At 39.6% G+C, this 24,336-nt stretch overlaps 1 protein-coding gene across 2 annotated transcripts in view; it reads left to right on the plus strand.

Annotated features, from left to right (window-relative positions):
• Positions 1–2,218: 2,218 nt before the first annotated feature.
• PTER (phosphotriesterase related) overlaps positions 2,219–24,336 on the plus strand; it is an 86,792-nt gene continuing 64,674 nt past the window's right edge. Inside the window, exons 1-2 of one of the 2 annotated variants that reach the window (XM_012188435.5) lie at positions 2,219–2,345; positions 9,151–9,241. The gene's annotated coding sequence lies outside the window, so the exon portion shown is untranslated. The remainder of the gene's footprint in view (positions 2,346–9,150; positions 9,242–24,336) is intronic. The other variant, XM_004014243.6, reaches the window with a different exon arrangement.

The following is a 24,336-nucleotide window of genomic DNA, read 5'->3' on the forward strand; positions in this document are numbered from 1 at the left end:
AAGGAAAACTGGAGTCATTTTTTTTAACATGAATCTTGTGTATAATTTCATGTCTGGCAGCATGGACTAGTGAAATACATAACATTATAAATAATGGACTTTTAGGCCTCTCCTTAACAACCACAGTCAGGTACACATCTGTAGGGCTTCATGGCTATGGTACAATCAGAGCGGCCGGCAGCACTGAAATCACTCCAGAAGCTTCCACTGATCCATCTATTCATCATGTTATCTTCATATGAGCCCCAGTCATTCCTGGTAATAGTCACCTCTCCAAAACTCACACCCCTGGAGTTTTTAACCCCAACATTTTTATTCTTTCTTCTGCCACCCCTGGGTGCTATTTTTACCCCCTTCTTGGTTCCTAGGATGTAAAAAGCCTGCTCTCCCAGTATTTTCTCTCTGCCTGTCCCTCACCAACCAACGTCTTATACTTTTAACCTCTTGATAAAACGAAAAAAAACCCTTGCTAAAACCCTTATTTTTTTTCTCTTTTTCTCATCATATATATTTTCAAAATTTTTTTTGGTTATTTATTTAGGATGTACCAGGTTTTAGTTGAAGAAGGCAGGATCTTCATTGATCATGCAGGCAGCATGTGTCAGATCCAGTTCCCTGATCAGGGACTGAACTTGGGCCTCCTGCATTGGGAGCATGGAGTCTTAGTCACTGGACCACCAAAGAAGTTCTTTTTCACTTAAATATATTAATGTATTTCCTAGCATCATATTGACGTTCTCTGTCCTCTACTAAGAGGGCAAGTGCTAAGACATCATCAAACTGGGTTCTAGCCCTGACCTTGCACAAGGCACTTTTCTGTCTGCTTTCTTATCTGTAATCGGAGGAGAAATTGATCCTATCATGTAGACTGTTCCAAAAGTTAAGATAACAGACGGTCCTTAGAGTAGCAGAAGTGGCCTCAGGAAACATCTATTACTATTAATATTATTATCATTATTAATGTTTGCCTTCATTTCAAACGACACCTGGAGGTTCTTCCCATCTGAGTACTCATCCTTTTTTTTTTTTTTTTTCTCAGAATTCAGGATAAAGTTAAAGCAGTGCAAAGAGCAGTAACCACAGAGTAATACTTCAATTCTATGCAGTGGTAACTGCTCTCCGCACTGTTTCCTAGACTGGCTCACAAGTATTCGGGAAGCCTGTTTGTCATATCAAGTGCCTGGCCAGAGCTCATGTGAGTCGTTCAGTTGTGTCCGGCTCTTTGCCACTCCATGGCCAATAATAATTCTTGCCCAGGCAAGAATACTGTTCTCCAGGCGAGAATACTGGAGTGGGTTCTCACTTCCTTTTCCAGAGAATCTTCCCCACCCATGGATCGAACCCCGGTCTCCGGCACTGCGGGAAGATTCTTTTCCATCTGAGCCACGAGGGAAGCCTATCCCATCACATCAAGTGCCTGGGCCAGTGCTCACAGCATCACTCTCATTTTAAAGATCAGAAGCCTCAGGCCCAAGAACATGAAACAATGAAGGAATAAACTAATGTTAAACATCATGAATTTACTAAATGCCACCTAACTGTAAGCTTTAAAGTAGTAAATGTTATGTATATTTTACCACAATTTAAAAAATCATTTGGGAGGGAAAAAGAAAAAAAGAAACTCAACATTGTCCGTATTCAGGATGCTGATCCAAATTCTGTTCTTGCCATTAAACTACCAGTGCACGCCCCCTGGCTTGCTGTCCTTGCAGGAAACTCAAAATAGCTTCTAAGGCCTCCACGTTCCAGACTTTGCCACGGAGAACTGGGATCTGGGGTAAATGCAACTGGTTCCTTTCTCCCTGGGGCTGTAGTTCCTAATCCTTCAGACTCAGCCAAACTAGAAAGAGAAACCTCTCCTTCCAGAGTATCTGGCGGGTACAAGAGACTCGCGCAGAGGAAGTGGGTTCTGAGCTCAGCAGTTGAGCGGATTCTCAGGCTGCAAGTCTGACTGCTCAGGGGAAGGCCCGGCGCCCAGAACTTGAGCTCAAATAGCCTGGAGGCGGGCGGGGCGGGGGCGGGGCGGGACCGAAGGCGGGGCCTGGCAGAAACCTGCTGGGCGTGGCCGAGTCTGGAGCGCGGCCCAACAGGAGCCCATTGCGAGTAGTCTAAGGTCGGGGGCGGGGCCGACGGGCGCCCAGTGGGCGTGGCCGAGGGCAGGTGGGCGCGGTCAGGGCCGGAGGGCTGGGAAAAGACTAGACCCGAGGGTGAAGTGGGCGGGGATTGGGGACAAGTCAAAGACCCGGAAAGTTGGCCCTGCAGAGGGTCTCCAGGGAGAAGGCGGCACGCAGCGAGTGGAGGGAAGGCGCCCTGGAACCGGAGCGGGCGCGGGAGCTGTGGGCCCGGTAGGAAGGGTGCGGTCGCTGCAGAGCTGGGCGCGTGAACTCCTGCAGGGACCGTGGCGAAGGTCCCGCCTGGGGAAGGAGTCCCTAAGGCTTTGGCTTCTTGCTGCCTCTCTCCTGTCGCTCTCGGGGAAGCTGCAAAGACGGGGATCTTGAGGCTGCGGGAGGCCTGGGAGACTGGTCTAGGCTTGCCGGTGGCTTGTTGCCCCGAAGTCTGGTGGTGGTGGTTTAGTCGCTAAGTCGTGTCCGACTCTTTGGATCCCATGGACTGTATATAGCCTGCCAGGCTTCTCTGTCCATCGAACTCTCCAGGCAAGAATACTGGAGTTTCCATTTCCTTCTTCAGTCCCGAAGTTTCAAGTCCTGCACAGTCAAGCTTGAAACCCGAGATTCAGAGTCCCGCGCAGAGCGAGGCCGAGGGCCCCTGTGGCTCCAGCTCAGGGTCGGTGGGCAGAAGTGCTCTGGGGTTGTAGTTTGGCAGCAGTGCTGGTTTTCACTTCTGGGGTCGTAGTTGGGCAGCTGTGCTGGCCTCAGGGTCATCTTTTCCACGCTTGTTCTCCTTTATAAGCTTTGAAATCATACCTCTAAGCCTTGGGCCTCAGCTTGCCGCTTTATTTTACTGTCGTGGTCTTTCCATTGTAAAGATACTCCAGACACACTTAGGTGCGGATATGATCATGGTATTTACAGCCGCGATGTGATATTTTGAAGACGCCTCAGGTGCAGAGACACCTGGGGTGGGGAGACGTTTAGAGAACTTCCTCCATGTGTAGACACATGAGTCTATTCATCCTTAAATCACCTCTCCAGTGGAGAAAACAGACAAGCGTTGACTCCTATCCTAAAGGGTCTGTCACATTCACTGTCATATAGAATGAATATCAATAAGAAAAAAGCCCTAAAAAGTAGAACTCCTCCTTGGCCAGTTACATTTTATTTTACATTGGCAGGAGGGGTGTACAGCTTTTATCCTGAAGGCCTGATGTAATTCCAGAAATAACCTAGCCCCTTCGAAAAGAAATCTCAGTGCAAGAGGCAAAGAAAAAGAGATCAGACAGCTGACTGACTGCTGATAGCAAGATAGCAACTTAATTTTTTAAAGGATAAGAGTTCTACTTTATGAAATGCTGTGTTCATTTGTGGAGGCTAGATGCTGCTTTATTATTATAAAAGTGACTAAACTATATGTAGATTTTTTAAAATAAATATTCTGTTGTTGTTCAGTCGCTAAGTCATGTCCAACTCTGCGACCCCGTGGATCGCAGCATGCCAGGCTTCCCTGTCCTCCATTATCTCCTGGAGTTTGCTCAGATTCATGTCCATTGAGCTGGTGATGCTATCCAACCATCTCATCATCTGCTACCCTCTTCTTTTGCCTTCAGTCTTTCCCACCATCAGGGTCTTTTCCAATGAGTTGGCTCTTTGCCTCAGATGGCCAAAGTACTAGAGCGTCCGCTTCAGCAAGTCTTTTCAATGAATATTCAGGGTTGATTTCCTTTAAGATTGACTGGTTTGATCTCCTTATAAACTTTGCAGTGCGTATAGTTAAAATTTGATCCAGATAGGAGCAAAGAACAACAGATCATTTACCGTCTTGAAAAGTCTATCCCTATGTGTTTAATGCCTTCTTAGTCTTGCGCTTGGCCTTAAGATCCCTGATATTGTAGTAGGTAGTGGACCCCTGTGTAAGGCTTGTAGAAGTTGTTCTCAGAAATAAGCCTGAAGACAAAATAATGAACTACAGAGAATGGGAGGAGCTTTCTGACCTTGGAAAATATCCATTCTTGTTACCATATGCTTTAAAGGGTTACTATATGAGGAATCTTTCTTCTACATATCTTAAATACCTGAGTCAACCAAACAGTAACACTGCTAAGAAGTCCTTAAGCTGTGCACTGCCTATGAACTTCACTGTTAATAGGAAAACCTGAGATGGTTGTTGAATACGTTTTTCATATACTGAACACGGCATCTTTCTGTTTCTCAGTGGTTCGTGTTTTTCTAAAAATGTTTCATTTAAAAAAAGCCTTCTCATTCATAGACTTTCCTCCCTCAGTTAAAAAAAAAAAAAAAAGAAGACAAAAAATAAAATATCTGCTCCCACTTAGTCATCTGGCGTAAACTGGCTCTGTGGTTCTGACGACCTGTTTCATGAAACCATTATCTCTCTGAGTACAACTGTCTCTGCCTGCTCAGCATGGGAGTCCTAAGTGTTACCCATGTCCCTGTCCCCTTCCAACGAGGCATGGCCATGGAGCTGCCTTGGATAATTAAATATAAGTGGAGTGACCTGTGTCACTCCCAGGTGGAAGCTTTAAAAGCCAATGAGAGGCATACCCCACTCTCCCTCTGCCAGAGTGACCACTGGTTTTCTAGACAATGGCTGTTCTGTCAGCCTGGAACACAGAATGAAGACAACCAGCAGAGTCCCCATCACTCTGTGTTAGACAGAGTGTGAGCCAGAAACCAGCTTCTGTTGGGTTTAGGCCCCAGGGTTTGGGGATTTGTTTGTTAAATCAGTAATAACCTAGCCTATCCTGACTAATACAGTCAGGTAAGGTCTGAGTCACATGCCTGCAGGGATTACTGGTTTCCAGCTTATCAGATATCCTGGGAGCCTAAAAGAGGGAAGGTTCTGTAAGAGTGTGCTTCTGTGACCAGTGTTCCTTTTTAACTATCAGATGAGATAGCAGGTAGACTTGTTTCCAGAACACTCAAGTCAACTTTGTGATTTTAATCAAAGGTGAGGAAGATGGCATTTAGATGTTTAATCACATTCTCTAAGGGCAGCAGGTGTTAAAGTGTAAAGTACAGAAAAGTTCAATGTCCATAAGGGATAGGAATTAAGGCCGTCATTTTCATTTTGAAAAATGCAATTTATATATAAATATAGTTATATCTATAGATACAGATATATTTATAAATACATAAAATGTAAATATTTTACATACTTAAAATATATAGTATAAAATGTATATTTATATATATAAACATATCTTGTATACTTATAAAATCTAAATGTATTTTTCTATATAAATACATTATTTAAAATTTTAGCATTCTTCCCAAATTTTCCGATATAGAGGAAGGTTCACAGATTCATTGTTAAGAGACAGTTCTTTCCAAATGTAGTTATATCAATAGATGCGTTGCAGAAATTATTTTGTCACCAAGGGACCCTTGAAATGAATCATCCATACTTACCATTGACTACTTTCTAATTTTTTTTTAAAGCAGCCTCAAACAATACTTTAAATATCATTTCCTTGCTTCCTTATTTCAGATCTAAGACCTAGATTTTGCTCTCCCCATGCAGGAAGCAATGTGTTCCCTCTTTTCCTCTGACTTAAACAGAAGTGAAGCAGGGAGCATTTTGCTTAGGGCAGAGCCATGCTGCCTTCTTAGGGATGTTGGCTATAAATCCAGTCTCCCTAGAGGTTAACAATCAAAGTTCTCCCCCTCTCTTACTCAGACGAATGATATGATGATGATAAATTGCTTGGACATGACTGCCCTGAGCACTGGTGTGATGAATTATGTTGTTCAGGGCATGACCAAAGATCCTCCACTGTCAGTCGGCCACACTGAATATTGGCAGTTTTCATAAGTAGCTTTCTGCCAATTTTGGTATCTGTTTTGCATATTAAATTCTCTGTTCTCACTGGTCATGGTTTTAGTTCTAAATCATCTCTGTCTTCCTCTGAATTCACTTAGCTAATCAACCTTTTGCTTTCTCTGTTCCATATTCACTAAAAGGCTCGTCTGTGTCTCACAGTTGTGTTCAGTAAACACTGAGTCTTCACAGAAACTGTTAAAATAATAATTATTAGTCCTTTCCATTAAATTCAGAGTGATGATAGCTCATCTCACAATGGCTTAATTGGGTAATTATTTAGTGTTTGAAAAACACTTTGAAGACTCTATTGGTAAATATTATTATGAATTTAATGTTCTGTGTGCAATTGAAAGCCCACTGCAACCACAAAATCCTTAGTATTTTTGTACCAAAAAAGATGTCTTTCTTAATATTGCTTACTATTTTCAAACTTGTATATTATTGATTTTTGAAATATTTAAAATATTTTCTTTCATACAATCTCAAAGTTATCATGTTTATTCGGTCACATTTCTAGATCTCATCTACTACATTCCTTATGTCTCTGAAAAGTTAGACATCATATTCTTGGTCTGTGAAAGTTTGTAGGAAATATGAAGTGGATTCCCTGGTTCAGGGGTATTTCACATTATACAGCTGCCACATCTGTTGTGTGTGGTATCTGCTTAACTTTTCAGCAAGCTTTTCTATTAAGCCCTGACAAATAACTGCAATAATGATTTATTTCCTCTCAGTCTATACACTGAGCTGTCACCTCATTGGCATCAACATTTGTCAAAAAGGATTAGATTATATTGCATATGCCTGGCCAGACTCTTGACAAATTTTCTACTCACTTGATAGACCCAGAGCCCCCTGGTGTAATTAAAGGCCACTTCCATGGCTTGGACTACACGACCTCTATTACTGACTGTATTGGTTTGCTAGGGCTGCATAACAAAATATCACAGGCTGGGTGACTTAAACAAAAGAAATTGATTTTTTCATTTTTCTGGAGGCTAGAAGTCTGAGATCAAGGTTGTAGGTAGATTTGGTTTCTTCTGAAGTTTCTCTTTTTTGCTTGTTCATTACCCACTCCTCCCTATATCATCACATGGTCTTCCCTCTATGTCCTAATCTTTTCTTCCAACTACACGAAATAGTATGTTAGATTAGAGAACCTACTGTAACAAACTCTTTTTAATATAGTTTCCTTTTTTAAAGACCCTGTGTCCAAATACTGTCACATCCTGAGATAGTGGGGGTTAGGACTTGAACCTAAGAATGTTTAGAGGGGGTACAATTCAGCCCATCAGACTAGCCTACAGTAATAATGGTCTGTGTGTGTGAGTGTGTGCTTAGTTGTTCATTTGTGTCCAGCTCTTTGTGACCGCATGGACTGTAGCCTGCGAGGCTCCTCTGTCCATGGAATTTTCCAGGCAAGAATACTGGAGTGGGTAGCCATTCCCTTCTCCAGGGGATCTTCTTGACCCAAGGATAAAACTTGGGTCTCCTGCGTTGCAGATGGATTCTTTACAGTCTAAGCCTCCAGGGAAACGCAATGGTCTCTAGAAACTACCATTTTTGGAGGGTTTAAAAAAATTATCAAATTTGAGCAATCAAGTGATAACTACAAATTTTTGTAGAGTCTACTCAGTTCAGGAACCTCTTAACATTACTTGGAGGAGAGCTTTATGTTTGTGACTTAAAAGACTGAACTGATGAAAATCAAAGCAACATGATTAGATGAATTCTACATAGTGTATTAAGCTGTTAACCATAAAATGCATGTAAGCAAGTATATCTTGCTGTCTGAACTATCACCATTCAGATATTTGTGATGACAACTAGCACATATTTTTAACCTAAAATATCCTCTCTGAATCAAAAACATGCCTTGACTAGTCTGGCATCAAAAAGGGTAACAGGATATAAAATACACTTTGGTCCTATCGCACATCTTTTCCCTGGAGGGTGACATCTTGTGCTCCTGCTGTAAGATGTGTTCGGAATCTCTGCCTCCTTATTATCAGCTGAAAATGTCCATGAAAGCAGAAGAGTCTCTGAAGAAAGATGATGAACCAAGAGGAAGTTAGATAAGCTCTTATATTTGAAGAAATATTGGGAACGTGAAAACCTCAAAGGCGTCGATGTCCCCTGTCTGCATCAACCACTCATCCTAGAGTTGATACTGGAAAACTTCACCATGTTCAGCTTCAGAACAGAATTATAGTTTTCTTTTAAAGCTCTTTTTAAAATGCCTTTTGCAGTAAATGGATAGCCAGAAATCCTTAGAGGATTGTTATGTGGGTTTATAAGAGTATGTTAGTAATATTTGGGATAATTGGTTGAATGGTTTTGCATGAGCTGTGAAACATTATTTTTCCCTTCAAAAACTTTGTAGTTGGAATTACTGTTGAAGCTGTGTGATGATACATAAGGGTTCATTACACTGATCTGTCTACATTTGTAAACTTTTAAAATGTCCACATTAATAAGTTCAAATAAGAGAATTCTTTCTTCAAAGATGAAATTATATCTATAATTATGTAATCACATAATACAATCATATGAATATATAATTCATTTCTTCTTTATATATATATATATATATATATATATATATATATATATCCTATAATGCAAAAGTTGATACCATCACATTTAGAGGGACAGATTAAATTTGAACAGTAAGGTATGCAGGTTTACATAAGAGAATACACACATAGGTAGAATGTGGTTTTCCATAGAAAAGTATTGTTGAAACCTTTACCCAGGAAAGGCTACAAGGACGTCTTTGCTAGTTTTAGCCTAGATTATTTGACACATGTTCTTATTTATCACTCCCTGGTCTATGGCACGTCTATCATATGATGAGTCAGTGCTTTTCTACAAGTTATAGAGTTTCCCAGGCTGCAGTTTTTCCAAGTTCAGTTTTTAACTTCAGCGCCTCCATTTGCCACTGCACGAATTCACATAACACAGGAATTTCAGAAGGGGCCACTGGCCTCCAGTGCAGATCTAAGGCCTAAACACTGATTCCCTTTGGCTTCTGTGTTCTTTTGAACTTGCCCCAGTATCAACCAAGAAAGAATAGTTTCCAAGTATTCTTCTTTCTCCTGTGGAACTAAATATCTGGGAGCAGCTGAGTGCATAAGTAGTGAAGATTCTGCTGTTTTAAGTACAGACATGACAGAGACTTTGACCTTACAGCCGTATCTGCCCTGCTACGTGTCCAGGGAGATAGAAGATTCCGGCAGATCCAGCTGCAGTGTTCCTTTCTGACCTTCTTCATTCCTCCCAGGTATTGCCTTTTTAACTTTTTGTCTATCAGAGTATTTCAGTGGAAAAATTAAAATATGTCAAGCTAAGAGATTCAAGTTTAAACAGTCTCCACGCAGATTCTACATAGTTCTACATATTCTTGCCTACTGAATGTCACTGAATTGTTAAGATTTAAAATATATACAAGAACATATACAGTTTCTAGCATTAGGGATATTTTGTGGGCCTTTGCTATTACGTATTCTTGCCACAGTGAGCTCAAAATGATTAGTTTCCAAATTATTTTGCTTTTAAAAATCAGAATTGCAATTTTTTTTAATGTGGAGTTTTCATAAGGCATTATGTAAGGATACTGTGTTATCTGATGAAGCTGTTTCCACTTACTTATTTTTATTTTTGTTTTTAGTAATAATTTGGCTAAAATAAGTTTTCATTAAGAAAAGTGAAAGTATTAGTCACTCAGTCATGTCTGACTCTTCACTACCCCATGGACTGTAGCTTGTCAGGCTCCTCTGTTCATGGGATTCTCCAGGCAAGAACACTGGAGTGGATATCCATTCCCTTCTCCAAGGGATATTCCCAACCCAGGGATCAAACCCAGGTCTCCCACATTGCAGGCAGATTCTTTACTGTCTGAGCCACCAGGGAAGCCCAAGTTTTCAGGAATTATTCTTATATAATGTGATGATTTTACAACACTGTCACTAAAGGAGAGTTTATTTATATCTTGTTTCTCTAAAAAGAGTGATGTATTAAAACTTTAGAGTTTTACTCTATAAAAATTGGAAAACTTACTATAAGTAGTTTTACTGTCTGACCACAGTGTCTCGATCTATATTTTTTTATACCATATACTATCACATTTATATTTTTATATCCACATCATTTAAAATGATGTCAACTGTAGGATCAATGAAAAGGTCTGAGAATTAAAACTGGATAATAACTTTCTCTGACTAATTAGAAGTCAAGATTATATTTCTGATATGTTGTGGGGATGTTACCTCCAGAACAGGAATTAGTTCCTTAATAGGCCAGGAAAATTAAATGTGTTACAAGACATTGCAGAGATGTTAAATGTCATTTTAAAAATTCATTCATTTTTGATTGGAGGATAATTGCTTTACAGTATTGTGCTAGTCTCTACCATACATCAACCGGAATCAGCCAAAGGTATACATATGTCCCCTCCCTCTAGAACCTCTCTTCCACCACATCCCACACGTCTAGGTTATCACAGAGTACCTGATTTGAACTCTCTGTGTATAATGTCATCAGAGTGAATGAGTAAATTCATCATTCATTGGTATTCATCAAATTTGATTCACTCTCATATCATCTTTAAGAGTGTTTGCCCAACAAGGACCTAATGTACAGCACAGGGAACTCTGCTTAATGTTATGTGGCAGCCTGGATGGGAGGGGCTTTGGGGGAGATGGATCCATGTATCTGTGTGGCTGAATCCCTTCACTGTTCACCTGAAACTATCACAACATTGTTAATTGGCTATACTCCAATATAAAATAAAAGGTTTCATTAAAAAAAGTTTAAAAAAATAAGAGTGTTTGCTATGCCTATGTCCTACCTTCACTACTAATGACAATATTTTTCTTTAAACCAACCCATTGTTTTTCTTTGGCCTCATCCTAAGCAAAAATGTCTGAAATCATAGGCTTGCAGTGTTTATTACTTTCTCCCCTAACATATATTAAATAAGTAAATACTTTTTAAAAACATTTTTAAATGTCCATATATCACCTAAAATCAATTTGAACACCAGTGGAGTATATATCACTTTCTGAAAACAGTGACAAAAAACAAGCAAATTGACTTTTTATACTTATCTCACTGCCCACTAAAAAGTAAAGTAATTCTTAGTTGAAAAGTTGGCACACAGTCACTTTCAGAATAGTTTCTTCACCTGTACTGTGATGATTAGAAACTCTGAAAACAATAGAAAATGTAGTTACCTATGTATCCATATGTATCAGTGTACACATATACTTAGATAATGGATCATTTTAGCTGGTACTTGGGAAAGAGGCAAAAGTTTCCAGTTGCTTAGACCAGTAGGCCCCAACCTTTTTGGCACCAGGGACTGGTTTCATGGAAGACAATTTTTCCATAGACCCAGGGTGGAGGTGAGGTGGGGTGAGATGGGGGATGGTTTCAGGAGGATTCACATACAGTAGGGCGCAGGCTCCTATGAGAGTCTAACGCTGCCCCTGATCTAGCAGGAGGCAGAGCTCAGGAGGTAATATGAGTGATGGGAAATGGCTATAAATACAGATGAAGCTTTGCTTGCTCACCTGCCTCTCACCTGCTCTGCAGCCCAGTTCTTACCTGGGGGTCCCAGTTTAGACAGTCAGCATCATTTATCTGAGGGCTAATCACCACCATTATTTTATACTAGTGCCTCTATTTACTCTTAGTCATAAGCACTATAAAGGGTGACCATAGAAAAGAATCATCCAGGTAGCAAAATATTTTTCTTTCATTTACTAGTAATAATCTGAATTTACCAGTAAATACTATAGTACAGTTTGTTATAGGATAGTTTGCCTTGGTGGGAAATCAGAAAAAGAACTAGAAAGATCAATATTTTTACATTCCTTGCATAGCAGTGTTTCACCTAATTTTCTACTACATGTAAATCCCCATTTGTTTAACATCTAAACACAGTGAGCTTGTGGAGGGGTGGCCACAAAATCAGTTTACAGGCCTTTGAATGTTACTTCACATAGAATCAGAGAAGTTGTATCTGAAAGGAATGTTAGAAATCACCTTGCTTATTCCTTTGTCTTATTAATGAGAAAATAGGCCCCTACAGTTCAGTTCAGTTCAGTTCAGTTGCTCAGCCGTGTCCGACTCTTTGCGACCCCATGAATCGCAGCACGCCAGGCCTCCCTGTCCATCACCATCTCCCGGAGTTCACTCAGACTCACATCCATCGAGTCTGTGATGCCATCCAGCCATCTCATCCTTGGTTGCCCCCTTCTCCTCCTGCCCCCAATCCCTCCCAGCATCAGAGTCTTTTCCAATGAGTCAACTCTTCGCATGAGGTGGCCAAAGTACTGGAGCTCCAGCTTTAGCATCATTCCTTCCAAAGAAATCCCAGGGCTGATCTCCTTCAGAATGGACTGGTTGGATCTCCTTGCAGTCCAAGGGACTCTCAAGAGTCTTCTCCAACACCACAGTTCAAACGCATCAATTCTTCAGTGCTCAGCTTTCTTCATAGTCCAACTCTCACATCCATACATGACCACAGGAAAAACCATAGCCTTGACTAGACAGACCTTATAAAGGAATGTCTCTGCTTTTGAATATACTACCTAGGTTGGTCATAACTTTTCTTCCAAGGAGTAAGCGTCTTTTAATTTCATGGCTGCAGTCACCATCTGCAGTGATTTTGGAGCCCCCAAAAATAAAGTCTGACACTGTTTCCACTGTTTCCCCATCTATTTCCCATGAAGTGATGAGACCGGATGCCATGATCTTCGTTTTCTGAATGTTGAGCTTTAAGCCAACTTTTTCGCTCTCCTCTTTCACTTCCATCAAGAGGCTTTTTAGCTCCTCTTCACTTTCTGCCATAAGGGTGGTGTCATCTGCATATCTGAGGTGATTGATATTTCTCCCGGCAATCTTGATTCCAGCTTGTGTTTCTTCCAGTCCAGCGTTTCTCAGGATGTACTCTGCACAGAAGTTAACTAAGCAGAGTGACAATATACAGCCTTGACGTACTCCTTTTCCTATTTGGAACCAGTCTGTTGTTCCACGTCCAGTTCTAACTGTTGCTTCCTGACCTGCATACAGATTTCTCAAGAGGCAGGTCAGGTGGTCTGTATTCCCATCTCTCTCAGAATTTTCCACAGTTTATTGTGATCCACACAGTCAAAGGGTTTGGCATAGTCAATAAAGCAGAAATAGATGTTTTTCTGGAACTCTCTTGCTTTTTCCATGATCCAGCGGATGTTGGCAATTTGATCTCTAGTTCCTCTGCCTTTTCTAAAACAAGCTTGAACATCAGGGAGTTCACGGTTCACGTATTGCTGAAGTCTAGCTTGGAGAATTTTGAGCATTACTTTACTAGCATGTGAGATGAGTGCAATTGTGCGGTAGCTTGAGCATTCTTTGGCATTGTCTTTCTTTGGGATTGGAATGAAAACACCTTTTCCAGTCCTGTGGCCACTGCTGAGTTTTCCAAACTTGCTGGCATATTGAGTGCAGCACTTTCACAGCATCCTCTTTCAGGATTTGAAACAGCTCAACCAGAATTCTATCACCTCCACTAGTTTTGTTTGTAGTGATGCTTTCTAAGGCCCACTTGACTTCACATTCCAAGATGTCTGGCTCTAGATTAGTGATCACATCATCATGATTATCTGGGTCGTGAAGATCTTTTTTGTACAGTTCTTCTGTGTATTCTTGCCACCTCTTCTTAATATCTTCTGCTTCTGTTAGGTCCAGACCATTTCTGTCCTTTATCGAGCCCATCTTTGCATGAAATGTTCCCTTGGTATCTCTAATTTTCTTGAAGAGATCGCTAGTCTTTGCCATTCTGTTCTTTTCCTCTATTTCTTTGCATTGATCACTGAAGAGGCTTTCTTATCTCTTCTTGCTATCTTTGGAACTCTGCATTCAGATGCTTATATCTTTCCTTTTCTCCTTTGCTTTTTGCCTCTCTTCTTTTCACGGCTATTTGTAAGACCTCCCCAGACAGCCATTTTGCTTTTTTGCATTTCTTTTCCATGGGGATGGTCTTGATCCCTGTCTCCTCTACAGTGTCACGAACCTCATTCCATAGTTCATCAGGCACTCTATCTATCAGATCTAGACCCTTAAATCTATTTCTCACTTCCGCTGTATAATCATCATACAGGATTTGATTTAGGTCATACCTGAATGGTCTATTTACCCAAAGACACACTCTGAGCAAGTCAACTTTTTTTTTTTTTTTCGGTAATATAGATGTAGTTGGTAAATTTCTAGCTTGTCTTTCTCTTTGGGAAATAGTGATGTTTTCATAAAGTAGTATGCTGTCCCATCTGTGTGTATTCTTCCATTTTTGGAATACAGCACATTAGCATTAATGTTTGATCGCACTTAATATATTATATAGCTTCTAGCTTTTTAAAAAATCAATGTATAGTTGATTTACAACATTGTGTTACTTTCTGCTGTACAGCCAAGTGAATCAGTCATACATGTATATAAATTCTTTCTCATATTCTCTCCTACTATGGTTTATCCTAGGACATTGAATATAGTTTTCTGTGCTATACAGTAGGATCTTATTATCTACCCATTCTATATGTAATAGTTTGCATCTGTTAATCCAGAAGCCCTAGTCCGCCCACCTGCCACACCCCCTCCCCCTTGGCTACCACAAGTCTGTTCTCTATGTCTGTGAGTCTGTTTCTGCTTCACAGATATGTTCATATTTTAGATTCCACATATAAGTGATATCATGTAGCTTCTAACTTTTATTTGTATCAAAAGATTAACCTTTTGCATGTTATCATAAATGATGTCTGTTGCCTTCAATACATTTGAACAAGAGAGGGAAACTGGTATTTTTTAAGCAGCATCAAGATTTCAGTATATTTCCCATGATAAATAAAATTTCTGTTCTTATGGTTAGTGCTCTTGGATTCAAATCTCCCTGAGTTCCTGATTTTTTCATCTCAGTATGTCTGATAATAAAATAGTAGAAAACTGATAACCAAAGGTAATCAAGTAATTTTCGATATGAATTCATAATGAAAAGCATATGACATGAGTTACTCTGAGCATTAGCCTGAGAAGTGAGTTGAATGTCATGTGATGCCCATGCAAGAAATCAAGGAAGACTAGGTATCGAGGGCCATAGACTTTACCTATGAAATTAAAACTCACTTCTAAAGGAAGGACAACTAATTTCATTTATGTAATAATATTGCTCCACAGCCTGTCAGTAAAAGCAGCTCTGAGCACTTAGAAAGCACATCTGTATCTCACTGCGCTCCAATTTTAAAAGTGTCATTAGTTTTTTTGGGAAACTGAGCCATGGCGTAGTTCTGAGATTTCCCAGGCACGTATAACTAGGAGAGGGCCAAATTAGCAACCATGAGCCCTCTGAATGCTGATATTTGCCATCACTAAGAAAACGGGCAATCTTTAATAAAGTAAGAGACAACGGCCAGTTGGTAATTCCTCTGCCGTTAATGCGACCGGACAGTCCGTATTCCACATCTGCCCCCTGCGTTTTCAGACCCACGGCAGCTCTGAAGCCTGTGTGTTCTCTGCAGCCACGATAATGAACTCCTCCATCCATCAGCATCTCTAGAACGCCTGCCCCAGGCCTGTCACCATGCTCAGTGTTGGCTATGACCTGACTCTCACTGAACGTTGAGCAGAGAGGAGGATTCCTTGAGAGTTAAGATAATCCATTTGCAATTCCCCCACAGTGTCTCCAGAGAAGATCAGAGGCTCCTCCAGTGAACACAGTGCCCTGCCAGGCTCTGCATCACATGCCATTTGTCACTGATACACATAGGCAGTTTACTCTGTGGCTTCAAACCAAGGAGAGTGTCAGGGCCTGGGTGGTGCTTTTCTGAGCCTTGATGTGGTGCTTAGGGAGACCATCTCGGCTCATTCCTCTATTAGTGAGAAAGATCAAGGTCCAGCTTCAATGTTCTGCTCAGACCCCAGCAGAGGAGCAGGTTTTTTTGCTCTCTCTTTTTGCTTCACCCTTGGGCAGGGCTGTGGCTATGAAATCTTTCCTTCTTCCCGGGGTTAACGGCTACAGAGATGCCAGCTGGACTGTAAGGAAGGCTGATAACCTGGACTCCATTCCTGCCATACAGTTTTTGTCTGACCCTTTATTAATTGGAAAACCTTTTCTTTTCAGGAGCACCTTGTGTGATTGTTCTCATAGGTATGTAACACCAGTTACTTCAAAATTTAGCATACGGGGCCTTCCCTGACGGTCCAGTAGTTAAGACTTCACCTTCCAGTGTACGGGGTGTGTGTTAAGATCCCACACGCCTCATGGCCAAAAAAACCCAAAGCATAAAACAGAAGCAATATTGTAACATTGGGTTTCACTGGTGGCTCAGCTGGTAAAGAGTATTGTAACGAATTCAATAAAGACTTTAAAATGGGCCACATTAAAAAAAATTCTTTTAAAAATTAGCATAAGAGTATTAATGCTGCATGTAATTGGTCCTAAACCTGACTAAATTACAAAGTCCTCAAAGAGCGGACAACGTCTGCTTTCCTTTCTGTACCACAGAGAGGGAACGGACCTCCTTTCTTACTGTTGTGTGAATCCTGAACAAACACAAAGAAACAAGGAAAACAAAAACCTCACCTCCTATGAAAGGAAATTTCTTCAATTAAAGGTCTCAAGGCCAACCTTACTGTAAAATGCGCTGACCTTTTGAGAAGTGAAATGCTTTACTGCTAAGCATCACTTTTTAAAAAAACATTTTTTAAGCTTTCATATCGCAACGACAGGGCTCCATCACGATTAATCTTATATGGCAATGTAGTGACAATGAGATGATTTCTCTGGAGAACCTATGCTAATACTATTAAAATGCTCTTACAATGCCAAAATGATTGCAGTGGAAGCATGTGGGGACTGTGCTTATGTGATTATGATATTCTAGTGATGGGTGATTACCATAGGAAACTAGTAATTCAACTCTGCAGGGACTTGCATTATGAAGCCATTATAACATGAGATTATAATGACACAATAACTTGGATGCACATTCGTGTTTTGAAAGCGAAAAGCTAATTTGAATGCAAGTAGTGTTTCCATTAAGTTGTAATTAAACACTGAAAGCAATGCTTGTTTAAATTTAAGACGGAGACATACAAGCCAGAAGTGAAAATGGTGGGAAGGAATGCATGCCAAGTAGAGGTTTAGGAATGGTTAGAGCCATTTACAATTCTGCCCTTTAGTACTTACTCAGGGTGAAAGCTCACCTTGAAGTGGCCTCCCGAGACTTTCTCCCCCTCTGCTGGCCCCCTAAAGTAACCAAGAGCCACATCAGGACCCAAGAACCCTGGAGGCAACTCCCATTTCTATCACTGCCATCAATTAACATTTGAAGCCTTCTGGTTTTATTTTGAAGTGGGCATGAGAGTACCTTACCTCCCTCAAAGCAAGAAACTAAAGCAATTTTTTTTTGCCATTAAAAGTAATCTTTTTAAAAATATGATACACTTAATCCACATTCAAAATCCGACAAAACAGATAAGCACAAAGGAGAAAAAGAAAACAAGAAAAAATTCTACCCTTATAGCCACTATATGCCAATACGAATTAAAAAAAAAAAAAAAAACCTACTGTATAGCTCAGGGACCTCTACTCAATATTCTGTAATGACCTGTACGGGGATAGAATCTAAAAACAAGTGATTATATGTATAAGTATAACTGACTCACCTGGCTGTACACCTGAAACTAATACAACATTGTAAATCAACTATACTCTAATAGAAATTTAACTAAAAAAATTCTGCCTCTAGAGATAACCTCTATTAGCACCTCTGGGTATTTTCTTTCTTTCAGACTATTTCCTATGCATAGTATATGCAATTTATCCCTCAAAATATGTTTGGTTTTTTTTTACAATTCTGTAAAAACCTACTTATTCATTCTTCCCATCCCTCGAAGTGGCAAGATTTATTTCTTATCCAAGAGAATCTAGTTGATAAGTTTTTGTTTTCTAAAGGTCAGCTCACACTGGACGATTGTACATGTCACCCAGGAAATTATATTTTGCTATTAGAGAATAGTATTTGTCAGGGTTTATGCTCTGCATATATCAGTTACAGGATAGTTCTATAGTAAAATTTTCAGATTCTTGGCAACACTACAAATGCTTCATTAACATTTATATCTGTTTAGGAATGAGTGGTGCATTTGATAAGTCACAGAGTTCTAATTTGTTCTTAATTGATAATTTCTATATGGCTTAGGTCAACATAAAGACAGATTACGAAAAACTAGGAAAATTCAGGAGCTGCTGAACTTGTTAGATAAACCCCTGCATTAGCTTGTTCCGATGGCATAAGGACACACAACAGCTATTATATACTCCCTCCTAGTGATGACTCAAAGGGGTTATTACTCCTTGGTTTAAATATAGTTGAGTTTTTTGTTATTAAGTATTTCATTTGCACTTAGAGATGCTGGACGCTTTATCATCATTTTTTATTACCACTACTTGCAACAACCAATTTAGGTAGATACATGCAAATTACTCCAGTCCTTATTTTTATACTCACACTTAATGGCTTGATTCGTGCCATCTAGGCCACAGCTGAGTTGGGATTAGATTTTCTTCTTCCTGAGGCCAGTAAGTGATGTTCCCTCTGAATGGTATTTCCACATTAATGGACACCAGGATAACTTAATGTGGTGATTACAGTAAATATCTACATGGTTGAAAAAAGGCAGCACTGGACTAACGAGTTAGGAGACTGAGTTCTGGTCAAAGTTACCAGGAAAAAAAAAAAAAAAAAAGATTGAAAATGAAGCCTTTGCTGGGACCTCCCTGGTGGTCCAAGGGCTAAGACTCAATGCTCCCAGTGCGGAGGGGCTTGGGTTCAATCCCTGATCAGGGAACTATACCCCACATGCCTCAACTGAGAGTTTACATATCACAACTAAAGATCCTGCATGCCACAATTAAGGCCCAGCACAGCCAAATAAATTAATAAATATTTAAAATACAGTAAAAATAAAAATGAAGTTGAATTAAGTAATTTCTATAGTCCCTTTGAGCTCAAAAATTTCAAGATCAAATAGTATGTAACATTAATTGAAGCTTTCACATTTTAATTATAAATATTATGCATTTTAATATTTAATCTTAATGTTTATTTTACCTGCTTCAAAGCCATTCATCTAAATGCAAAACCCTGCCTTATTTAGATGCAGCTAATAATTTGTCATGTTTTAGCAGACTTGTAATTTGAGTTCAAAAGTCTTTTATATTTAGGAAATTGATGGAAATGATTAAAGTTGCAGATGTAAATCTGATGCAAAGAAGAGATTAAAATTATAGTGCTTTGGCATACACATACTTGTTAAAGTACAGTTAGAGCTCAATGAAAGGAAATAGTGTGTTGAATAATACTTAAAATATATTATTTTCTGTGAATTCTTAGAAAGCAAGGAACAGCAATGATTTGAGGTATGACATTAAATTATAATATTAGAAAAACTTTCTAAATCTTTTAGGGTATTTTACTTTCAGGAGGAAATAATATATTTCCTTTATATTTAAATGCATATACATGACTAGGGATCAGTTAAGTTTGTTTTGGTTGTAGGCAATTTTCCTAATTTCATGAGACATTATCTAGAAAATTTAGAATTCCATTAGAGCACTTTTTCTGCCATATCAAAGATTGAGAAAGAGTGATTGTTGCTCTAAGACACACGTAGTTATTATAGACTTGCCCTGGTCCCATTGTAGTAAATCAGTTTTCAGGAGTAGAAATAAGCTGTTTGTTACTTTATTTTTAGTACATCAAATACCAGTCTTTCCCCAAAAGAGGTTTCTGTGTCAGATGCCACCTTCTCTTAGGACCAGGCAAAATTCGTTTTATCGCCTTCTTTCCTAGATCCATCAGTTCCTAGATCCATCAGTGAAGATTATCTCTAACACTATTTTTCTCAAACTTGAGGATCTACAGATTCTCAACAAAATTTTTTATTTTTTTCTTTCCATTTTTATGATAATCTAAATAACTGTAAGCATAGTCTGGATCATTATAGCATCTTACATCTGATCATTGCTGTAAGATTTCATTATTTGTATCTCCATTTGTTTTTTAGACTTCAGTGATAAGAAATTATTACCTAAAACCACAGGCAGCATCTATCTTTTTTTCTGATTCCCTCTCCCAAACTGTCTTTGTTTCCTTGGGTTTGTAGGATGTTCAGGTCAGTCTCTCAGTCGTGTCCTACTCTTTGCGACCCCATGGACTGCAGCATGCCAGGCTTCCCTGTCCATCAACAAATCCTGGAGTTTACCCAAACCCATGTCCATTAGGTCGGTGATGCCATCCAGCCATCTCACCCTCTGTTGTCCCCTTCTCCTGCCTTCAATCTTTCCCAGCATCAGGGTCTTTTCAAATCAATCAGTTCTTCACATCAGGTAGCCAAAGTATTGGAGTTTCAGCTTCAACATCACTCCTTCCAATGAACACCCAGGACTGATCTCCTTTAGGATGGACAGGATCTCCTTGCAGTCCAAGGGACTTTTCAAAAGTCTTCTCCAACACCACAGTTCAAAAGCATCAATTCTTCGGCACTCAGCTTTCTTTATAGCCCAACTTTCACATTCATACATGACTACTGGAAAAACCAGTAGTTTGTTAGGAGGTGGTAAGATCGAAACAGTGTTGATATAGTCTGGTGAAGTGGTTTTGGCCCTTTAATTTCCTTCATAAGAAGTGGATTTAGTTTATAAACTAGATAATATATGATAACTGCATGTCTATTATTTAGAGTCTAACTTTAGAATCCATACCACTATCCTAAGAGTAGAACCAAGAGTCAAGACTTACTCAGTTTCCTAGTCTTCATTTTTCCTAGCTTTTGCTATTTGCAACTGTGTCTTTAACATAACCAACCTCCTTAAGACTGGTACCCAATCTCTGTGTTGCTAAGGGAAGGATGAGGATATAGGGAAGGCAGCCAAGCTTCTGACAAGCCCACCAATCAAAGCTAAGAGATTGGATATCATGATACATTTGGATTCTTGTCCTGTGTTCTTTTGCAAGAAAAGGGAGATGTCTATTTTTTTGGTGACCATTTTAAGTGTTCATTAATAAGTGCAGGTTGACTATGTGGGAATCAAATCTAACAGTAGCTGTATGTATATTGATAACTGACTCTGCTATACAGCAGAAACTAACACAACATTGTAAATAAACTATACTACAATTTAAAAATAAATAAGTAAAAAAAGAAAAAAAAAGTGCCAGTTGAATTGCAAAGGAGAAACCTGAGAGATTTCTCTTATACTATTTTTAAAGGCCTCCTAGGGGATGCTTCCAGGGACTAGAGCAGTACATTCTGCCTTCAGTGAAAATGGAAGATAGCCCATCATTCTTATCTGAATAAACCCCATTTCCTCCTTGGTGAAATGGGAATAATAATAAAAGTGGATTTCAGCTAAAAGTATGTCCAATGGTCCAGTCTTCTTGTCTTCTCGGTGGCTCACCTTCTGGTCATCCCTTGTTAATGTCACAAGGACATTAGGAGATTTAATCAAAGTTCAGAGAGAGTCCTGAGCTTTTCAGAGAAATATATGACATTATCATTGTAGATCATACTTTTGATATTTCATAATCTCTTGAAGGTAATGAGACCAGCAATATAGAAAGTTGGGATTGCACGACAGTCACAGTTTTAGGGAAACACATTCATACCACGTGATATTTGTAGTGGTCATCGTCATTTGAGAGGTCAGAGTTCAGTTACAGGGAATGTTCTAATTGTTCAAAGTATTTTGATTTCATTTTTCCCATCAATAAGTTTGAGAGGTCAGTGAGTATTCAAGTCACTTGTGTTCAGTCAGTGTTTAAGACTTTCCAATCGTGTTTTCAAACTATGATTGGGAAAGGTATTTTACACAGCTAGCATTGTAACACTTTTGCAAGTTAGAGGAGAAAAAAAGCCCATGTTTATCCAGAAATCCTTTCCTCTGAAATGTACTCCTGCTCTTAAAGTCTCTGAAGAAGAATGAAAATTCACTTTTGTTTCCTAACTCATCCTAGCCTTCAGTCTCCAGCATTCAGCCTATCCTTGCGCTGCCCATTTAATTACCGTCCTAATACAAGTTTCATTCTCTAGGGCTAGCCCATGCTGTAATGTTTTTTGCTACAGACCTGCTAGTCAATCCTTGCATGAGCCTCTAAAGATTGCTTACAAACCCCTAAACATGCCTTTCATTGTTCATGCTACCCGAATGCCTTTTTGCTAAAATCTTAATGTTCTGCAGGCTTGCCTAAATGCCACCTCCTCCAGGAAGCCCTCCCAGTCCCTCTAGCACTGGTGACCCTCCCAGTCCCTCTAGCACTGGTGAACATTGTCCAGACAGTACTCTCCAGGGCACTTGCTCTGTACCTCTTTTCTAACATTTACTGCACTCTGCTTTATACCATAGCTGTGCCACTAATACACAGAAAATAGCAATCTTGCATTGGAAGCTCACCCTGTATCACACACTTATGTTGGAATGCTTCAGCTTCCTAAGGCACAAGTGTTCCATTTTCATCTTTGTGTGCCATAGTATCCTCCTCCTTTGGACATGGTAGATCCTCAGCAAACATCTTCAGCAGACATTAAATTGAAATGTATGCAGGTGAAACTTGTGGATCCCTGGAAAGCAGGCTCTTTTATGCCACCTTTCAATGCTCTGAGAACTGAAGGCTCAAATTATCCCCTCAAACCTACAAATCAAAGTTGCTTCTCTTACTATTTCAAGACATAAACAATAGCTGATCACAAGCTGATAAAGAGGCCACAGTGCTGATGAGAGCATCAGATTGTTTTTGGCTGAAATGATGGTCCATCAGTGTGGAACTGAAGAGTGGGTAGAGCTCAAACTGTTCATTGGTTGAACAGACACTTAAAAAAATATATTTTGGCTACACTATGGGTCATATGGGATCTTAGTTTCCTGATCAGGGATCGAACCCATGCCCTTTGCATTGGAAGCATGGATTCCTAACCACTGGGCTATCAGAGAAGTCCCTGTATAGACACTTTTGGGGCATCTGCTTCTTGCCTATAACTAATACTGCTCAGAGGTGGTACCTACTTCTCCATGTGTGGGAATGGAATTAAAGTGGTTATCAAAGCCAAGGTAGTTATGTGTACAACACATTCCAGTATTCTTGCCTGGAAAATTCCATGGACAGAGGAACCTGATGGGCTACGGTCCATGGGGTTGCAAAGAGGCAGCCATGACTGAGCACGTCAGCACCTCTTCCTCAAGCGTGGGTGGCATGTCTCATACAGGTATCCAGGTAGACAACAGATAGTGTTTTGGAAGTCTCTAGAATAAGACAAGGGCTATATTCAGTTGAAGAGTCCTCTGGCTCTCCTTGACCTTTTTCTGCAAGACTATTTTTTTACACCAAACAGGCTAAGCTTGACAATCTAAAAGCACATAGCTGGTACTGAGTCTTTAAGTCTGAACTAGCCAAGCAGGATAGTGAAACTCAAGACTCTTCTGTGTCTAAGACACAGAAACTAAGACAGCCTACTGTGTGGTCTACCTGGCCTGAGATGATTTTGTGGGCCATACCTTTTAGATAGATAGGTATTTGTGCAACAGAAAGACTTTCTGGAATTCCAGGAAAATTATGTTGAAGTTCAGCTGTCCTAAAGAGAAATTAGTGTGGTTGGCCTATGTATTAAAAAAAAATTTAGTTGTAAGAGATGTTACCATTTTACTCCTTATAAAGGAGTGGTTACTACTGTGAATCACTTGTAGCAATTTTACTAAGTATTTTTAGTTGCCTGATTTATATTTGGTGTCTACAAATTCAGGCAGGAACATCCTTGAAGATAAAGCCACTTGATTTTTTTTTTGTATGTTCAAGTTTTATTTCATAAGGGAAAAAAATTTATTTAAGTACATGTATTCCTATGTAGTGCTGCATGGGGTACAGAAGGATTAAGCTGCAATGGCATATTTGCTGTGTTCTGAGAAGGCAAAGATATAGGAAAGTGAGAAAAACAAACAAGGCATCAAAAGTCATAGCTCCCAAACTTTGGGGAAAACATTTCCCATACTTTTAAATAAATTTCAGTGGTTTTAATTTAGGAAAATAATGTGATATGTTATAAAAGGGGCATGCTATGATCTCGGGATTACCTATATCACGTATATATTTATAAATATTCCAGGGAGAAAATTTTTAGCCATTTTCTAACAACCACAAACGTGTTGTTCTCTTCTGGTCCTAATTCTACTTCTGCTTATTATTTCCTCACTTTGGCTTTTTCTTTATGTTATGTGTCTTTTGTGTAAGTTACCCCAAATCCTTCATGGAAAATGGCTGGATTAAAACCAGCAAGCATATAGTTATTAAT

Source organism: Ovis aries, chromosome 13 (genome assembly GCF_016772045.2).
Source record: "Ovis aries strain OAR_USU_Benz2616 breed Rambouillet chromosome 13, ARS-UI_Ramb_v3.0, whole genome shotgun sequence".
Classification (NCBI taxonomy): Eukaryota; Metazoa; Chordata; class Mammalia; order Artiodactyla; family Bovidae; genus Ovis; species Ovis aries.